The 20372-nt window shown below is 39.3% G+C and overlaps 1 protein-coding gene across 8 annotated transcripts in view; it reads right to left on the bottom strand.

The window, feature by feature from the left end:
• Atg4a (autophagy related 4A, cysteine peptidase) overlaps positions 1-20372 on the bottom strand; it is a 210350-nt gene that overhangs the window by 179319 nt on the left and 10659 nt on the right. Inside the window, exon 1 of one of the 8 annotated variants that reach the window (XM_017318602.2) lies at positions 4706-5150. The exons of 6 other annotated variants lie outside the window; for them this stretch is intronic. The gene's annotated coding sequence lies outside the window, so the exon portion shown is untranslated. Of the gene's footprint in view, positions 1-4407; positions 4548-4705; positions 5151-20372 lie in introns of those variants that run through there. One more of the 8 variants, XM_017318601.2, reaches the window with a different exon arrangement.

Here is a 20372-nt window from a genome sequence, read left to right as displayed (position 1 = left end):
CACTGTAAAATCAAATTAAATCATAAGAGACACTGTTGGTGTTTGCTAAAGAACTGGTTCGTTGAGAACCCACCCCCTTTGGACACAAATGTTTTCAGGGTTGCTGAGTGTGGTAACTATGAGTACCAAAAGCCAGTTTTCCTGTCACATGCAGCTACAGTTAGCTCTCAATTCAAGTGAAATAAAACAAAATCTCATGAATTCTCAGGCTATACTTTCAGAACATACAAGGTGTTCAAGCTTATGTTCACTTTTATGGGAGGGAAGAACGGGTCTGCTCAAAGACTAAAGACAGATCCATGTAGGGGCCCTGCATCCAAATGATTTCTAAGTCATTTTCTTCTGTGCTAATAATGAGAATATAGGTAGTAAATAAGTTTCTAAGCTAGCATGTCAAAATCTGTTTTAATCTGTAACCAGAAAAACAAACTGGATAGTTATACTTCACAAATTTATGTCTTTGCATGAGAAAATACATTGTGAGTTGAAAGCAAAGGCATGCAACATTTACCATCTCTTAGTTTTGGACGCTCCCTACCCCCTTTCCATAAAGAAGCTGAGCAAGAATAGGGGCCCCTTTGTTCAGCCGCCAGAAGCTACAAGGGCTCTCCTAAAGCAGTCCCTAAATGTCCCCTGGGTGTATTTTCCTGTGTGAGCAGCACTGTGGGATATGCTTAAGTCACTTGAAAGGCCAGATTGTTTGGGATTTGTTTTCTAATTTAGAACCATGTTGTCTTCATAGAAATAAATGTTACTAAGTATAAAGGAGCCCTTGCCAAACATGAAAGCAGGTGTCTCTGCTCAAAAGATTTGGTCAGAGGTTGAAGTCATAATCCATGCAATTACTTTTAGAAACACAGCTAAGTGGGTGTATTTTCTTGAAATGTATCACAGAACTCTTGTCTTTCAGGAATTTAAGTAGCCCTTCTCCTTTGGTTTGTTTTCATTACTAAGATTATAGGCTCTGTAGTGTTTCAAACTTAAAGAAGTTAGATATGAGATGGCTATCTCATTCCCCAGAGAACATTCTGCCAGAGAACCTGTGCCCTCTTAACCTCTCTGCCTCTGGCCTCGGGCCCTGGCCCACACACAGGAAATACCAGGCTAAAAATGACCATTCAGGTCAAGCTCTTCCCAGGAGGTGGTGGGTGACAGAGGCAGGGCAAATCACACGGTGTACCTCTCACCCTACCCTCGAGCCACCACAGGCAGGAGAAACCAAGTGGAAATGCACACCCAGTGCTCTTCCACGGTGAGAAAAAAAGATAATTTTTAAGGAGCTTGAGAGCATCATGGGAAAAGTGATAGCCTTGCATGCACCCTTTGTGGGGACAGATGACACTAGATAAATGTACAGCATGTATACATAGAAACCTTGGATCTGTTTTTAGTACAGGCTGAAGGAAAGGAGTCCTCTATTGCCGGCCCTGCCACCATGAGTCATTGCCCAGCTATCTGGTCAAGTTTGGTACAGCCCTTTAAAGTCTGTGACAACTGCCCTGCTTCATTTAGGATGGCTCTGAATAAAATGGTAGCCAAAGAATTTGACTCTGGCTCTTTACCCATTCGCAAGCTGTGCTAGGCATGCAAGAAGATCATTATAGCTTCTATTTGTATCCTTTCTCCTCTTAGAAGACTCCCAGAATGCAGTGTGTCTGTCCTCAGTAAGTCCCAAATCAAGGCTGCACATATAGAACACAGAGTGGCAGTGTCACTATGTCTAAGTGCACCTGGGAAAGGAAGAGAATAGGTCCAATGCCAGGAGGACCAAGACAAAAGACCAAGCTACCTGAGAAGCAGTTGAGGTGGTGAAAAACAAAGCAAAACAAAACAAAACAAAAAAAACCCCTCTCATTTCTGACACAATTTCTTTGGACTAACAGAAATCCCTTTCGTTCTTCTCACCCCACAAACTACATTTGGCTAGCCTTTCAAATTTAACAAATCAAATAGCAAGCTTATAAAGCCTTGTTCTTGCAAGTTGTTCAAAGGCAGAAATACAAACCTGCAGTTTGCTTGGCTAGAATTAACAGCTACTGGGCCTAAGCAAAAATAAACCCCACCTTGTTACATACCACGTTAGAATAATTATTGTACTGACATCTCTACTGAGTTAGTTTAATGATTAAATCAGGATTTCCTTTAACTTCTGGAACCAAAATGCCTCCCAAGGGGCTCTGTATACATGTTGGGGCATGTCTTTGCCTCCAACCCAACCGGGAGATCTCTTCCATTGTCTGCTTGGTAAAGCTCAGGAATGAGAATCATGTGTCCTGAACACTGGACACACACACAGCCTTGGAAATGTAACAGCTGCATGCATACATGTGTTTTCTAGATTCTCAGGACTATCACAAGCTTTTAGAAATCCTCAAGGTGTCTTATCCCTCTGTTTTTCCTTGGATGCTTCCTGGTTAGTTAGCTGGGAAGGTTAGCTATTGCTTCAGGCCACTGAAAATTTGTGTCTAATGGTTTAAAAAACAACACTCTGGGTAAAAGGCTCTCTGCAACCCACAGTCAATGTCAAATGCATAAGGCTTATAAGTGGGGTCTTCCAAAGAGTGACTAGACAGATGACCTGGCAATAGGTCTCTACAGGGGCCATAGTGGCTGTAGGCAGCTGGATTTTCTGAGACTGGAAGCATTGACTTTCAAGGATATTATAGCTACGAAGTACAAGTCCAAAGGTGTGAGGAGAACAAGTTAAAAACACTCCTTCCCAACATGTTTGTTTTCCTAGATACAAGGCCCCTGTATTGGTGCAAGCCTTTTCATTTACAGAGTTCTGAAGAAACTGAGTCTGACACACACTGCCAGTTGTTTTTGTTTTTTTCATTACCATTAAGGAGCGAATATTCAGAGGCCCTTGTTCTGCTATTTTTTGATGATGTCATATTTTCCCCAAGGACTGACTATATTTTCTCAGGGTTATTTTAGAAAATTGCAAGTAAATGAAAAAAAAATACCTTGAAAAACAACACACACACACAAACACACACACAGAGTTTAACAAAGACACAAAACAAGACTTCAAGATACTGTGAACCTTGTGCTAAAAAAAAAGAAATACCACAAGCTCTTTAAAGTAGAGTTAAAAGGCCACAGAATCTCAGGGCCAGGAGGAATTTGTAATACAGGTTAGTTCCCTATGGGTTCCCTTTCTTTTTCTTTTTTTCTTCTTTTTTATTATTAGATATTTTCTTCATTTACATTTCAAATGCTATCCCCAAAGCCCCCTATACACTCCCCCTACCCTGCTCTCCTACCTACCCACTCCCGCTTCCTGGCCCTGGCATTCCCCTGTACTGGGGCATATAAAGTTTGCAAGACCAAGGGGTCTCTCTTCCCAATGATGGCCGACTAGGCCATCTTCTGCTACATATGCAGTTAGAGACACGAGCTGTGGGGGTATTGGTTAGTTCATAATGTTGTTCCACCTATAGGGTTGCAGACCCCTTTAGCTCCTTGGGTACTTTCTCTAGCTCCTTCATTAGGGGGCCTGGGTTCCATCCAATAGATGACTGTGAGCATCTACTTCTGGGGGTCCATCCCATATAAAACCACCAAACCCAGACACTATTGCATATGCCAGAAAGACTTTGCTGACAGGACCCTGATATAGCTCTTTCTTGTGAGGCTATGTCAGTGCCTGGCAAATACAGAAGTGGGTTCCCTTTCTAATCCGAGCAAGGACTGCTGGTTCCAAATCAGTCTCCACAGCAATACATGCATGTTTAACATAGTATGGATAGGTCGCATCTTCAAAACCAAAACATTCACTGGAAAAAATACATGCACACACCCGAATTCATAGTTCATCATATAAACTTAACAGGGTACCTACTATTTGCTAGACATGAGGGAAAATTAGTAAGATACAGTATTGGTCCTTCAGAGCTTTTTCATCTATGAGGGAAGATAGTTCTGAAAGCAGAATGTAGAACATATGAATGGGGTACAAAGTGGGAAAAAGAAAGAGCACAGGTCCAACCAGGGATGGATGGACCTTTTCAACGTTAAGAAAGGTGACACCAAGAGCTAAGCCTTCATGGCTGCTGAGATGAAGCTGTGCTCTGCTCTAAGGTATTTCATACTGTAAACAACAGCGATTTTCAGGCTGCCTTGTCCTGATTGACTCCACTTTACAAGCAGCATGTGGTTTGAGTTTGAGCACAGATGCAGAGTAAAGATAACTCCAGATTCCATTGTGCACATGGACACCAACACCTGTCCAGCACCACCAATGGAGCACAGACATCTTTTTTTCCTGAAAGTACAAACATCATACTTACAAACTGGTAAGCTAGGACTATATGAACACCTGGGCATATTAAAAGCATATTAGGAAAACAACAACAACAACAACAAAACAAAAAACAAACAGGCCCAAGAACTTAGCAAACTCACCAGAACGTGTACACCACCTGCACCTGGACCCTGAGGACACCTAATACGTGATGACACTAGCCCCCAGAGACCTGCTCTCTGACCACTCAGTATGTTTATCCAGGGACTAACAGGAACTCGTGACTGTCCCCAGGGCTTCAGATCAGCCTGTTCCCTATTCAAATTGTTTCCCATACATCTGTGAGTCTGTCTAGACATGCTCCTGGACCTTGCCTCTATAGTTCAAGTCTGCCTGCCTTACAAATACTGCAGCCCACCCCTGTAGCCCCACAGCTCAGCTCTCCATCTGGGACCTTACCTTACCGCAGAGGGGGTGGGGGTGCTCTTTACATCTGCACTGCTTCTCTACCTGTCTCTAGTAAGGCCTCTTTGAAGCTTCAGCCTTTTTGGCTCTCTTATAGCTATTCTATAACTTTCGCACATAAAGACAGAATTAATGCTTGATGTGCAATCTGTGATCTGAGATTTAATATTAGTAATTCAGATTATAATAAAACTAGGGCCACTTGACAAACTGTAGCCAGCAGGCTACCAGTATAACTGATGAATCTGTTGTTGTTCAAGAAATTCTGATTTTGTAGAAAGATATAAAACTGCCCATCTGTTTCTCATATAGCACAGTCTGAGCAGTGGCAATAAGATAGAAGCCTGCAATGTGGAAGGGCGGGACTTCCTGCTTGAGGAAGCACTGAATGCACTTGGCAAGCAGCTGAGTGTAGGGTGGGGGAGGTGAAATTGGGAGACTAAAAAATAACTTGGGGTTTTCAAGTGGGAGGAATGACACATTGACAAGTAAAGGAGTGGGCTGCTGGGTAATACACTTAGCGTATCCACAGCAGCTTAGATCCAGAGGGATGGGTGCCAGGTTCACAGAGAGAAGAAGAAGCCCACCTACAAAAGAATTCTGAAAAGAAGTGCAGTAGAAAGAAAGCCTAAAAGTCGGGAGAAAAAATAATCCAGAACACCAAAGGGCTGGTGCATCCTAGAATGTGTGCCTTCATCTCCTTCCACCTGTATTGGTTGCTCTGGTCTCCCCCAGTCTCTGCTGACCTCTGCACAGACCATGTCCCCTCTTCACTTACCTCCTTGCCTATGCCTGACTTTTCTGACAATCAAGACCTTAGAACATTTTAAACTGAGCAACAAGTGTTTCTCTGCCCATGCCACCATCTATCTTTGTTGGTAAGAGGGCAGCACATTGAATATATGGATGCAGAGATATGTTTGGTGGGGTATATAAGATTGAGGCCCTCTCATACAACTGAGGTGAGAAGGACCTTGATTCTTACAACACACTTTCTCACTCTTACTCAATCTCTCTAGTCACCTGTCACTAAGGAACTGGAGGGAGTCACTGAGGATAGTTTCACACTGGTGCTACTTCTAAGACATGGAGTGGGTTTAAAGTATTCCACTTCCATGTTATGATACTGGTGACATTAGACAGTAAAGCTCAAGCTAAATCTAAGGCAGTAATAACACTTCAATACTGAGCTCACGATTAATGCAGAACCATTGAACTGACATTATCCAGTCAAAATAAATAGCATGTTAACTGGGTTTCTGATTTTTATATCTGATTCTCTGTTATTTTGCATACCTAGCACGGTAAAGAGAAGGAATTTCTGTTGGAACTTAACCTGTGACCTCGGAGGACTGACCATACTTCTTTGAACCTCAGATTGTCCTACTTTATGATGTTAGATATATTTTATAAACTTCAGGCCATAATTTGTCAAGGCTTAAGATATCTATCTGCATAGTATGTTGTAGTTAGTACTTTTTGGTGGGCATGGCCACACCTTGACCAGGACTACTTAGATGTACATATCCTTGGCCATCAATTTAAACTTTGATCTCACTTCAGGTCCCCAGAAACAGACTTGTGTCTTTGTTGAATGTCTTTTTCCCTCTTTGCAGTATAGCAATATTGAATAAATTTCCTTTTTAGGCTTTCTACTTTAAAAACAAATAAATAAAATTGAGAGCTGGGGAGATAGTTCAGTGGGTAAAAGCAATGAAGTTTGAGTCTATAGTCCTCGTAACAATTAAAAATGCCAGGCATGGTCCTGATTGTCTGTAATCTCAGCATTGAGCTATGGTAGATGGGGGCAGAGGGTACAGTATGGGAAGATAGGAAGATCCCTGGAGTTTATTGGCCAGTCAAACTAGCCAAAAGAGTAAAGTTCAACTTAAATGAAAGCCTGTCTCAAGAGAATAAGACAGACAGCAATAGAGGAAGACACCAAATATCCTCCTCACTTCTATATACACATAAGCCTATAAGACATATGCCCCTCCCCCATACATACAAAAAAACTCCAGAATTGAAATACATAGAATAACACAGAGGGGATTAGAGTATGCTTATTATAGTGTTTTATAAACCATGCTTATATTTACATGAATTAGATTGTAATATAAAATGTATTTTTCATAGCGTGATGACCAAAAAGGTTAGAATGCCACTTCTACACATGCCTTTTAAAATTCAAAGCAACTTAAAAACTGAAGAGGTTTGAAGTGTAGCTAAGTGAACGGTAAAGTGCATGCCTCGCAGACATGAGGCTCTGAGTTCAAGCTTCAACACCAAACTGAAAATCAGTTCTCCAGCTGTGGTGGTGGTGGCGGCGCACAGCTTTATCTCCAGCGCTCAGGACACAGAGGAAGCAGATCTCTGTGAGTCTGAGGCCGGTCTGGTCTACAGAGCTAGTTTGAGGACAACCAGGGCCATGTAGAGAGACTTTATTTCAAAAAATAAAAGAAAACAAAAAAATCAGTTCTTCATATCACTAAGCTACATTTCAGTCACTCAAGAACCACAATTAATAACTACTCTGTGGGGCAGATAGATATAGAATGGTCACATCACCTCAGAAAGTTATCATAAGCAGTTCTATCCTAAGGGCTCCTCTGTGGCTCTGTAGGAAGTAGGCTAGAATGAGCTAACAGTAGGAGTACTTTAAGAGCTGGAAAAAGATGAGGTCACATGTCTCTATTACGATAGTCTATATGTACATTTTGAAGTAAATGAACAATTTATTACTGAGTTCTTAACTTGGTACACAGAAACACAGAGCAAACAGAAAAAAGCCTCACAAATAATCACTAAGTGTTAAGTGAACTGGTTAAGTATCATAAAATTATTTAATATGAGCCATATGTGAGAGAGAGAAGGATAAAAGGCAACTCACAAGACAAGAATTGACAACGCTACGTGTTGTTAAAACTCAGAAAAGGGAAATCAAGTGGGATGAACCTTGAACTGGTGTTTAAAGTTTTGATTGAATTTAACAGAGATGAAAGAGGAAAAGTCCTCCAGATGAGTAGACTACTATGTATATACATACGCACTGGAGATGGGGTTAGATTCTGGGCAATATTGAAATGTAAAATAAAAGAGGGACGATGAAATTGCATTATGAACTGTAAAGCTAGCCTGTGCGGTTCAATTCTTGGTGAAGCCATTGACAGTTTTTACAGTATTTACATGCAATACCGGACATGAGCCCTTTAGAAAGTCAGGGCAAGAACCACTCTTTCCATCTTTGAGATGAAAGAATATATTCTTAGGAGAGGTGGTACAACTGCCAAAGGCCAAATAGCTAGTGAACAGGACTCAAACCAAGTTAATCTTATTCTTTAACCAGTATTCCTTCCATGCTGTGCTGTGCTGCTCATATGATATAAACTATATCCAAGGTACTAAAGACACAGAGAGCAATAAAAACAAAAATGTTGTTACAGTAATTGAGGTCTATAATGTTCAAGGCCTGGCTTTACATGACTGGAAACCAGATGCCACAAAACAAACAGGAAGGCAGTCCACACTGCTTGTAGGGAAAGTAGACACCCTGAGTTAGGAGACTATAGTTATATTTAACTGGAAATGACCTAAAAGCTACCCCCAAAGTAATAAATACCAGCAGTACAATTCATATACTGTATTTGGAATTTTCCAGACAGCTAAAGGCAATGTTTTGAAAATGGTTCCTAAGCAAACATCGTTTTCTAGGTTTCTGCATTTTTATAAGGCATTTCTATCTTGGTAGTGTTTCTTGCCCTTGTAAATTTCAATTTTCACTTCTTAAACTGTATTGGTCATGTGATCTGTTACTTCAGGAAAGTTTTCACTGAAAGGGCAATGATGTGAAAAGGTCAAAGAGCAAGTGGCCATGGAGTTTTCTATACTATTCTCTATAGAAATTGCCTATAATGATTTACTAAGTATACTGTAAGATAGTTCAGTAAGAGGTTAATCTTAAAGGATCTCTGCTAATGTCATGAAGCTTTAAAAACAATGTGCGAGTCTTCTAAGGCTATGCCACCTGAGAGGAAACACAGACTCATCGGCTTAGTATTTGATGCTTCTCCAACAGGGGTACTTCCCACAATTCCAGTTGCTTCATATTGCTTATTACTACTTCATAGTATCTGCTCTCTTTGGCCACAGATAAACTGCATGATACATGAAAGATTCCCATCTTTGCTTATTCCTGTCCTTAATTTCTTGTCTCAAATGCTACTTTCTATTTTTACCCATTAATTTTCTCAACGAGACATCAGGAAAAGTTGTCTCTTCTAAATTCACTTTATTTATATCTCCTTTATGGCACTGAGCCCTTTGTATTTTATATTACTGCTATTTGTGGGCATCTTGCGTATTAAATATATCAAATGTATCTCTATATTAAAATGAACTCTGTAAAATCTCAGGCCATGTAGTGATCATCTGACCCCTGTAGCTCTCTCTGGTTATAATGCTTTACAAGAACCATACCTAAGGTTAATCAAATGTTTACCAAATCCTAAAGGTCTAAAAGGCCAGATATAGTAGTACATGCCTGTAATCTCAGTAATTTAGGAGACTGAATCAGAAGGATTAGGATTTGGTCAGTCTTGCCTATGTATCAAGCTTGAGGTCACCATCAAATGAATGAGACCCTATGTCAAAAGAAAAAAAAAGCTGGTTAATATGCTCATCTAAACATCAATGTTAGCCTTTAATCGGCATCTACCAAATGATCAATCCTAGGCTAAATCCTGGAAATAAAGCATACCTTCTGGTATGAGAAATAAAAAGTTAATTTGCATACAGTGTGATGAGAAAATATACTAGGACCAAGTGATACATAAATGTAGTTTGTATAAGCCAGTTTGGGGTTTAGAAGAATCTTTGAAAAGAAAGATGGCAGTAAAAGAAAGGAGACTTCATCAAATTGGACAAGGAAAAGATGCTACAAGATAAAGAAATGTGAACCAGGGCGAGAGGGAGACTTCTCACTGGTAAAGTGTTGGTTGCACAAGCATGAGATCCTGAGTTCAGATGTGCAGCACACACATAAAATCTGGGTGCAGTGGCATGCTCATGCAATTCCAGTGCTGGACAGTGCAGTTAGATCTCTGGAACTCACTGGCAAGGCAACTTAGCCAACTGGTGAAGTTCAGGTTCAGTGGAAGAACCTACCTCAAAAATAATGTAGAGATTTATTGGAGGTAGACACCAAACACCAACCTCTGGTCTCCATATGCACTCATACTCATGTATAACCCACCACCTGCATTCACATTCACGTGAACAAAACAACACAAACATGGACACCTTACATACAACACACACACACACATACACACACACACACACAGAGAGAGAGAGAGAGAGAGAGAGAGAGAGAGAGAGAGAGAGAGAAAGAGAGAGAGAAGCTCCTCTGAGGGCAAAGGGAATGAAGAAGAAATGGAGAGAGGCAGGCAGGAGGGGGTGAGAGACGGGGTGAGGGAGAGGGAAACATTAAGAGTGACATCATGCGGGGACTGGCAAGTGTTGAGGCTATGGAAAGGCTCAGCCCCAGAAGATGCTGAACTAGGCAGCGTTAATAAGGATTGTTGGACTTTACTCAGGCTTCATGGAGCCTCTGACGGATTTCTAAGACCTCTGTAACTATATATCGAAATTTTAAAAATTACAGAAGTAGTATATCAAGTCATCGTGCTTTAAAAAATCCCCATAGCATTTTTTTTTTTTTACTATTCGCCACTGATTAAATGTTGTTAAGAAAACAAAGACAGTGAGACAAATACATGTGGGGGGGGGTTGTTTTGTTTTGTTTTTAAAGATGGTGTCATGAAAATGGTTAAGGGTGGTCTCCTTCTGGTCCCTCTGGTAGCTTGCTAAGTGTTAGACCACCTCAGAAGTAGAGTGTTTCCCAGAAACTCTTTTCCTCTTTTTGAGCACTTTCCCAGTTTTATGCTCATTTACAACCACCTCCACCTTCTCCCAGACCACAGGAATTTTCCCCATACCCTTTCAATATAATACTTCATTAGAAAATGTTGCCAGCAGACATGATGTTTAAAAATTCTTTACCATTGAAATAATGTAAAGGTAAATTGCCAAAGGAAAGTTTTGGGTATTACATAGAATCACAAGTGTGCCTTCACTTTCAAAATTGAAGATGCATTCCAAGTTGATCCCAAGGCAAAGTTCTATAAAATAAACTTGGTTTAACAGTTGGTTTAGTATTATTTGAACTATGTTGCCCAAGAAAAGACAATCTGACCCTATACCAACAAGATAGAGCTTGGAAATAAATGGCTCCTTATGCCTAGTGTGCACAGTATGTACCAGACACAGGAAAATAAAGCTCTATCCACAAGCATGAAAGATTCAGGTTACTGGCCAAAGAAAAATGTTCTCAAAATCTGCCAGGAAGAGAATCTCAAACTCCCAAAGAAAACATGGCAAATTTTCATCTTTAACTATGATTCTTCAAAAAGTATGTCTTCTTATAAGACATCCAGACAAAAGTTTCTTCAGACATTCCTAAAATAACGTTGAATTAAATATACCAGAACAATTCCACTTTTAGATTTAGTTCCAAGAAGCCAATGCAGTCAATGAAAAATGCAGTTTAAAATGTTTACAACAGCTGTAATTTATAATATCATAAACTTAGAAATAAATAAAATCCATCAACAAAGGAATGAAGTTTAAAATGTGGTCTATCATACATGAGAATGTTACACAGCAATAAAAAACAATATATGAAAGATATTATGTTAAGCAAAAGAAACCAGGTACAAGAGAGTAAGTACAAGGGGATTCTACTTAAATAAAGCTCAAATCAAGCAAAATGAATATATTATAGAAATCAAAACAGTTGTTACTTCAGGAGAAGGTATTCACTAGGAATTGAAAACAGAACTCCCTAAGTGGCTGGAAATGACTATATCTTGATTTTGATGGTATTTACAAACATAAAATTTCATTGATCATTTAAGATTTTTGTACTTAGAGTGGTACATACTACAGTCCCAGCACCTGTTTACAAAGCAAATTCCAGGAAAGCCTTAGCTACATAATAAGATTGCTTTAAGAAATATACTGAGACATTTGAGGTGTGGTATGGAAACCCAGTGCAGTGGAGACTTCCTAAAATATATATGAAGGCAATTCTAATAAAGTCTAAAAATAATAGGAGAGATGGCGTCTCAACTGTCTATCTCTTGTCACCAAAGTAAGCTTTCAGTGCCAGGACTGGGTTACATCCAGTTGAGTCATTGGCCAAAGGGGTCCCATGGAAATCCCCAAACAATCCAGGCTGTTGCCAAGACAATAGGTTGTGCTCCACACACTGACAGCCCCATTGGTGAAGGAAACACACACACAATTCACTGAACATAAAGAGGTCGAGCTGGGGACTACATAGAACTTTCACCTCATCTTCTAGTGTCTTTGGAAGGGAAAGAAACTGTTTAGGCTATCGGGTAAAAAAAAAATACATAATTAACAACCCAGCCATAAAGCCTTTGATCTACAATTTGCCCTGTCTACAAAATATGCTAGGGCAATGGTGACACAGAACTTGTAGGAGTCACCAGCCAATGTCTGATTTGACTTTATGCCCACTCTACAAGATGAAATGTATACCCAACACTGGTTAAATGACCAAAAACTAGATCCCAGAGTCCTAGGGTAAAACTAAAAACTAAATACAACTTGTCTTAAAAAAAAAAAAAAGTAACGGCACAATGACTCCTAATGCTATTCTGCTGTGCTCATGATCAGTGCCTTCTTCAGCCATCATCAGAGAAGCTTCCTCCCGCACCCTATGGGAATAGACACAGAGACCCACAGCTAGACATTACCCAGAGACAGAAACACAAAGAGAGAAACAGACAGACTGATAGTCAGACAGACAGACCTTGGAACACTCAGTTCTAAGTGGGATGTCTCCATAAAAATCCCTCCTACCACAAATCAGGAAACCCATGGAAGAGGAGGTGTAAAGAGGGTAAGAGCCAGAGGGGATGGAGGACACCAAGAGAACAAATTCCCCTGAATCAACTGAGCAGTGCTCATATGGATGGACTCCCAGAGACTGAAACAGCAAGCACAGGGCCAGCACGGCTATATATATATATATATATGCTTTATTTTATTTTATTAGAAACCTGTTCTTTTCTAAGGAGAAACAGAAAGTGAATGAATCAGGATGGGAAAGAAGGTGGAGAGGAGAAGAGGGAGGCGGAACTGTAATCAGAATATATTATATGAGAAAAGTATCTATGTTCAATAAAAGGAAAAAATCTATATATTCATATAAAAATTGTCCTTTAGTTTTTGTAGATATAATTTTATAAGAAAAAAAAAACAAAACGAAAGTTTCTATATTAGGGTTACTTCCAAAACACGCTAGCAATAGACATAAAAAAATACATTAACATTATTCTTTATCAATTTCAGAAACTAAGATATAATGAATTTATTCTATTCTCCTGTATACACATACATCAAATCTAAATGCAAGCACTTAGAAACTCCAGATATTATTTACAAATCTAATTATGACATCTTTCCATTTATATCATTCTAAAACACTAGCTATATTTGTAGACATAATTTAACTGTGAAACCATGTTTTATTGCATATTTTTCTATCAGAGCATCACTTGGTCTTTATCAGGGAAATGTATTCAATTGGTTCTTTAACAGGATGCTGGTGGGAGTGGTTAGGAGATGGCTCCATCAGTCAAGCACGTGACCTTACAAACAAGAGGACCTGAGTTTGATGCCTCATACCCATGTGAAAAAGTACCAAATGTGGTAATTCCATTTGCAATCCCAAGATTGGGGAGGCAGAGAAAGGAAGATCCCTGGGGATCAGCCTCTTTTACCTAGTTAGTGAGTACCTAGTCAGTGAGAGACCTTGTCTCCAAGCAGGCAGGCAGTGCATTTGAAGATGATCCCTAAGGTTGCCCTCCAGTCTCCATATACAAGAGTGCGCGCGCGCGCGCACACACACACACACACACACACACACACGTATATTCACACACACATACACCCACATATACACATGTACAAAAAGTATATGGGGCTAAGGCTCCAGTGTTCTTTATTCCTACCTCAGCAAACCAGGCTCCAACAGTGTAAACAGGAAAATGAAATTTAATTTTAACCAAGACACTAAGGGAATTTACTAATTAGAAACTATCACTGATCTCCGGGGGCTTGCCATTACAATCAGTCAAACATAGACTTTGTCTTACATCCTTTCACGCCACTCTGGGAAGCTTAAACCTCTTGTGGCTAAGAGCTACCCGATTTATAAATCAATTACTACTGAAACAAAGCCTTTAGAATTTTAAAGTGCTAAAGCATATATATTAAACAAATTTGCTCCCTAAACTTTATAGAAAAAAAAGAGCCTTGAGTGTTGACCTAGGAAGCCAAAGAGCTAGATTCCATTTTTGGTCTGCCTGTTATAGTCATGTCCTCTTGGGCCACTCTTAGAAATTCTGAGGGGCTGGTGAGATGGCTCAGTGGGTAAGAGCACCCGACTGCTCTTCCAAAGGTCTGAAGTTCAAATCCCAGCAACCACATGGTGGCTCACAACCATCTGTAACAAGATCTGACTCCCTCTTCTGGAGTGTCTGAAGACAGCTACAGTGTACTTACATATAATAAATAAATAAATCTTTAAAAAAAAAAAAAGAAATTCTGAGATTACTACTTCAAATGTTGATAATCCTCCCTGCCCCTGGTTCTGCAGTGAACATCTAATAAGAAAACTAATAGGAAAATGCTCTATCACATAATGTTGAAGAAATTATAAAATGCTCAAACTAAATACTTGTACCTGGATGTGGCCAGTGGAAACTAAACTTAGATTTCAGGGTTTGGTAGAAATACCTTGTATTTTAGTTGAGTCAGGATCAGCAATACTCAAAATTTGACATATCTGAGATGTTGAAACAATACTCCATAAATATTGAAAATGGATGCATAAAAGGGAATACAGTTAATAACTTCCTTGCTTGTTTTCCCCATTTATGAATTTTAGATGTTTCTTTAGCCATGTAACAACCATCATATTAATTTCACACATGAACTTTGAATTGTTTCTGTACTACCCATGCAGTATACACAGTACCCTTGCAGTCTGGATTCCACAGTAACTGCCCCTGAAGGTCATTCTCATTTCTATTCTTTACTATCTATCATGACCTCTATAATGCAATTTAAAAACATTCCTCACTCTGTACTCTTTGTCAGCACCCCAAGTATTCTTTTTCAGTGTCTCAAATGGAACGTGTCTTTTCTTAATTCACATTTTAGAGTTTCTCTCTGTGAGGAAAGGAAGTGATACAGGCTAGAATTACCTCAGAACACTTCCTGTAACCATTTACTCTTTTCAACAGCCCTAGCAGACAACCCCCAATTGGGCTGAAAGAAGAAAAAAATAGGGTTAAACTGGTTTCAGGAGCCCTGGGGGCTTGTGTTCCTGGTGACTTACTTCTCAGTCTCATAATGACATGAAGATGGCAGATAACCATGCAATGGCCCACAGACAGTGAATCCAGACTATCCCAAGATCCCGTTTCAGATACTGAAGAAGGTTATTATTGGCCCTATCTAGGTAAGAAATTAGGAATAATTTTGCAAATGTAGGTTGAAAACAGCAAAAAGGAATAAGAATAAAAAAAAATCATAAAATCTAAGTGTGGATCTAGGAAAATGGCTCTATTGGTAACCTAACACATACCATGAAGACTTTAGTTTTGATCCTCAGAACCCTTGTTAAAAGCTAAGCAGAGTGGGGTTTGTCTATAGCCTCAGCCTTAGGGAGGAGCAGAGATTCATTCCTGTATCTCACTTGCCAGACAGTCTAGCCAAATCTGTGAGCTTCAAATTCAGTTAGAGACCTTCTCTGAAAAAAATAAAGGTGGAGAGCCATTGAGGAAGGATAACCAATATTGATTTCTGGCTTACACTCACACACACACACACACACACACACACACACACATGCACAAAACAACTCTATATATGTACACATATGCAAACACAGAGAGACCTAGCACAAACACTGGGCCAATTTAGTACAAAAGTAAACCAAAAAAAAAAATTAAGCGTACCTCTGAATATCATGATTTTATAGGACTATATAAAAATTGAGTCATAATTATGATCTTACTCAAAAAAGGATTAAATTATAACCTATCTTCTGCAGTGGTTCTCAACCTGTAGGTTGCAACCCCTTTGAGAGTCAAAGGACCTTTTCACAGGGGCCTCTAAGACCATCAGAACACACAAACATTTACATTATGATCCATAACAGTAGCAAAATAAATTATGAAGTAGCAACAAGAATATTTTTATGATTGGGTCACCACAACAACATAAGGAACTATATTAAAGGGTAGCAGCACTAGGAAGGTTGGGAGCCACTGATCTACTTTAAGAAATCAAAGGATTCAGATTTGTTGGCCCATGCCTGTAATCCCAGCACTTAGAAGGCTGAGACAGGGCTGCCATGAGTTCTAGGCCAGCCTAGGCAATAGAGTGAGACCGTATCTCATCAAAATCCAAAGAATGTAAGTCAAGTCAGGAGAGTTGAGGTTTTTTTTAAATAAAGAGAGTTCAATTCAGGGTGCTTAAAATATTAGAAACTCATGATGCTCAAACTGTGTGTGTTTGTGTGTGTGTGTGTGTGTGTGTATGTATGCACATATATAGAATGTATATGTCATAAAAAGACAAAGACCACCTTTTCTCCTTTATGTGAGATATTTAAAGTTCTAAGCATTCAAGCTAGTTGGAACAAAATAAACTTGTTTGTCAAGGACTAGGAATTAGGGTCAGAGTTATTTTATCTATTCTTAACTGGGAAAGAGACTATAACTAATACAACATCAGTGTTTTCTTTAAGCAAACACATATTCTGATTCCAATAAAACAGAGTAGATTCTCCTTACCTTGTTCCTCTTATTAAAAACAACTAAACCCACAAGGTATCGTAAACAAGTATATTCATCTCTCTGAAATCTCTGTGAGGTAGAAAGAACAAGGTGTTCTGGTTGCTAGGGTCCTTAGGGCCTAAGTAATAACATGAAAGTGACTTCCATGGGTTTGCTGTTTTAGTAATACATGATGAACCTTGTGACAGACTAGTCATCGGCTCAGCCATGCAGGCACGTACACACAAAAAGTGTCATTACAAAAAGCCAGCTATCTCCAGCCAAAGGAACAGGAAAGTGACAACCTATAAAGAAAACTTTTTAAAATATATTTTTCTTAGATATTTTCTTCATTTACATTTCAAATACTGTCCCCTTTCCTAGTTTCCTCTCCGAAAATCCCCTATTCCCTCCCCCCTTCCCCTGCTCCCCAACCCACCCATTCCAGCTTCCTGGCCCAGGCATTCCCCTATACTGGGGCATAGAGCCTTCACAGGACCAAGGGCCTCTCCTCCCATGATGGCCGATTAGGCCATCCTCTGTTACATATGCAGCTAGAGACACGAGTCCCACCATGTGTTTTCTTTGATTGGTGGTTTAGTCCCAGGGAGCTCTGGGGGTACTGGTTAGTTCATATCATTGTTCCTCCTATAGGGCTGCAGACCCCTTCAGCTCTTTGGGTCCTTTCTCTAGCTCCTTCATTAAGGATTCTGTGCTCTATCCAATGAATGACTGTGAGCATCCACTTCTGTATTTGTCAGGCACTGGCATAGCCTCACGGGAGACAGCTATTTCAGGGTCCTGTCAGCAAAATCTTGTTGGCATCTGCAATAGTATCTGGGTTTGGTGGTTGTTTATGGGATATATCCCCGGGTGGGGCAGAATCCAGTCAAATACAATAGAAATTTAACCCCAATTCTCATCAACAAAGCACAGTGACTAGACTTTTACCACTACCCATTCCATTACACATTTCCCTGGGATAGTTTGAGAAAGACAGAATGATGATATAGTACTTTCATCCATGCCAGGCATCAATGAATCCTCCAGTATATAATGGTAGTGGAGACCTTCCTCCTAATGTCAGTGTGTGTCAGTGGAGGTCTTAAATTTCACCCCTGCCTGTTAATAATGGCATCCCTAATCCTACACTAAGTATAAATGGATCATGAAGGGGAGAACTTAACTGCTATCACTGTCTTCTCCCTACTCTAGTGGTATGAAAGTAGGCTTGTTAAGACAGGAGAATGAAATAAGATCCAGAGCCACAACATTATGATTTAAGGATACAATATAAAAATATTCATGACACAAAGAACTAGGAACAGAACTTGAGTGAGAAAAGGCATTTAACAAATACCAACACAGAGATGATACAAATATTGTAATTATTCAACAACAGTTTTTAAAGCTCCCATCTTAAAATGCTGAAGATAAGCAATTCTCAACACTGCAGAAACAATTTTTAAAAATGGAAACTCTCACTACAGAAATAACCCACCCCACCCCACCCCCCAAAAAAGAAGCAACTTATTTGTTTTGCTTTGCTTTCTTTTGTTTTGAGACAGGGTTACTCTGTGTAACCCTGATTTTCCTAGGAAGAACTCTGTAGACCAGGCAACCACCATCTCCTGGCTAACATTTTTTTTAGAATGGAGAAATTTAATAATCAAAATTGAAGACTCATTGGATGGTCTCAATAGAACAATATAAGATGATGAGGGTAGGTCAGGGAAATTAATAATAGAATGATAAAAAAGATTCAATATAAGCAATGAAAAAATTTGGAAAGAACTGAACAGAGATTCAGGGACATATGGGACCATAAGTTCTGGATGGAGAAGAAAAACAGTATGGTGTTTAAGAAATACACAAAATATAATTGGTTTAAAAAAATCCCACATTTTAAAAAAGTAATTTATTTTTAAATTGACAGGCACATATGCTTTACATTTATGGTATAAAATATGTTTTGACATATGCAAACATTGTGGAACGACTAAATAAAGCTAATTATCATAAAATCTCTAAGATTTGGCAAAAAATATGAACGACATAATAAACCAACAAGATATAATTAGAGTACACATAAAACTCTATATCATAACAGCAGAATATATATTTTTCAAGTTCCCAAGAGACATTCATATCCTGAATCACAAAGCATACATGAACAAATTAGAAATATTTGAAATTATGCAGAATGTACCTCTGACAACAATGGGACCAAAGAAAGTATTTCCCAACAATTAGAAATTAAGCATCGTACCTTTAAATAATCCATTAGCTAAAAGGGAAGTCTCAAGAGAAGTTAAAAAATGCATCTCAAAATATATAACATTCAGATATAATGACAGAAAATAAGAAAACTTAGCAGCTGCCAGAGGATATGCATGCTGCGAACAGGTGATGACTACAACTATAAAGGGGAAGTATAGGAGAGATCTTTATACTGACAGAGTAATTCCTTGTAGCATTAGTTAAACAAATCCACATATGTGGAAATAACATGGAGCAGCTGGAGAGATGGCTCAGTCAGGCAAGCATGAAGACCTGATTTCAGATCCCTCAGCACCCACCTAAAAGCTGGCCTTGGTGATCCCAGTGCTAAAGAGTCAGACAGATTCCTGTAACTCAGTGGCCAGCCAGCCTAGCCAAACTGATGAGCTCCCGGCCAATAAGATACCTTGTCTCAAAAAACTCAGGGGGTGGAGGGAGAAACTGAGAAAGCCACTGACATTGACCTATGGCCTTTACACATGCATGCGTATGAACATGTGGATACACATATTCCACACAGATGAATGCACACATACATGAATGCACCCCCCACACACACACACACATACACACCTTGAAGCTATTCACACACATGAGAGAAACAACATAAAGGAAGAAGTTGACCTTGGCTCCCAATTTCAGAAGTTTCAGCTCATGGTTGGCTGGCTCTATTGTTATGGGCCTAAGGTGAGACCCATGTGAGATCATGTGAAAGGTCACAACAGAGAAAAGAGTCTCACCTCTTAGCAACCAGAAAGCAAAACGATAAACAGAAAAAGGCAGAGATAAGGCTTCCAAAAGCATATGTCTGTGACCTATTTCCTCCAATCCTAACAACCCATTCAGTATGAACTCATCTAATGGATTGATTCTCATGATCCAATCACCCTTCAACAGTGCTGACAACTAGGGATCAAGCCATCAATTCATGAACCTTTTGGTAGAAGGACATTTCCTATCCTAACTGCAACATTCCAGTATCCATTTCCGAGTGTTGATATTGTGTTGTAGTCTATGGCCATACCTGAATGTACTCGATATCATCTGATACTGTAGTATGACTCTGTACAGTGTAGACAATGAAGTAAACCTAATGAAGACTAGAGAGGGCCCTTTTGTGTTCTTGTGATTTGTTGTGATTCTTTTATGGTTTGTAACAAAAATTGGGGAAATTTCTTATAAAGTAAATGAGCTAGAAACAAAAGTCGGAATGCCAAAATTGAGAGTAGCAAATAAAATGCTTAATCAAAATTGCTATGACAATATGTCAGCTTTATGATGAAATAGATTTTAAATAGGAATGTTTTGAATAGACCAATGACATAAAACAGCAGGATATTTTAATAGTGGCATCAAAACCCATATTAAAATATCACATCTAAAACCCAGTAGACAGCAATTGTGAAATAATGACAATAAGACACATAAATTACATTTCTAAACAG

The sequence above is a fragment of the Mus musculus genome, chromosome X (assembly GCF_000001635.26).
Source record: "Mus musculus strain C57BL/6J chromosome X, GRCm38.p6 C57BL/6J".
Lineage (NCBI taxonomy): Eukaryota > Metazoa > Chordata > Mammalia > Rodentia > Muridae > Mus > Mus musculus.
The sequence above is the reverse complement of the archived record's forward strand: the minus strand, read 5'-3'. Positions and strand labels throughout refer to the sequence as shown.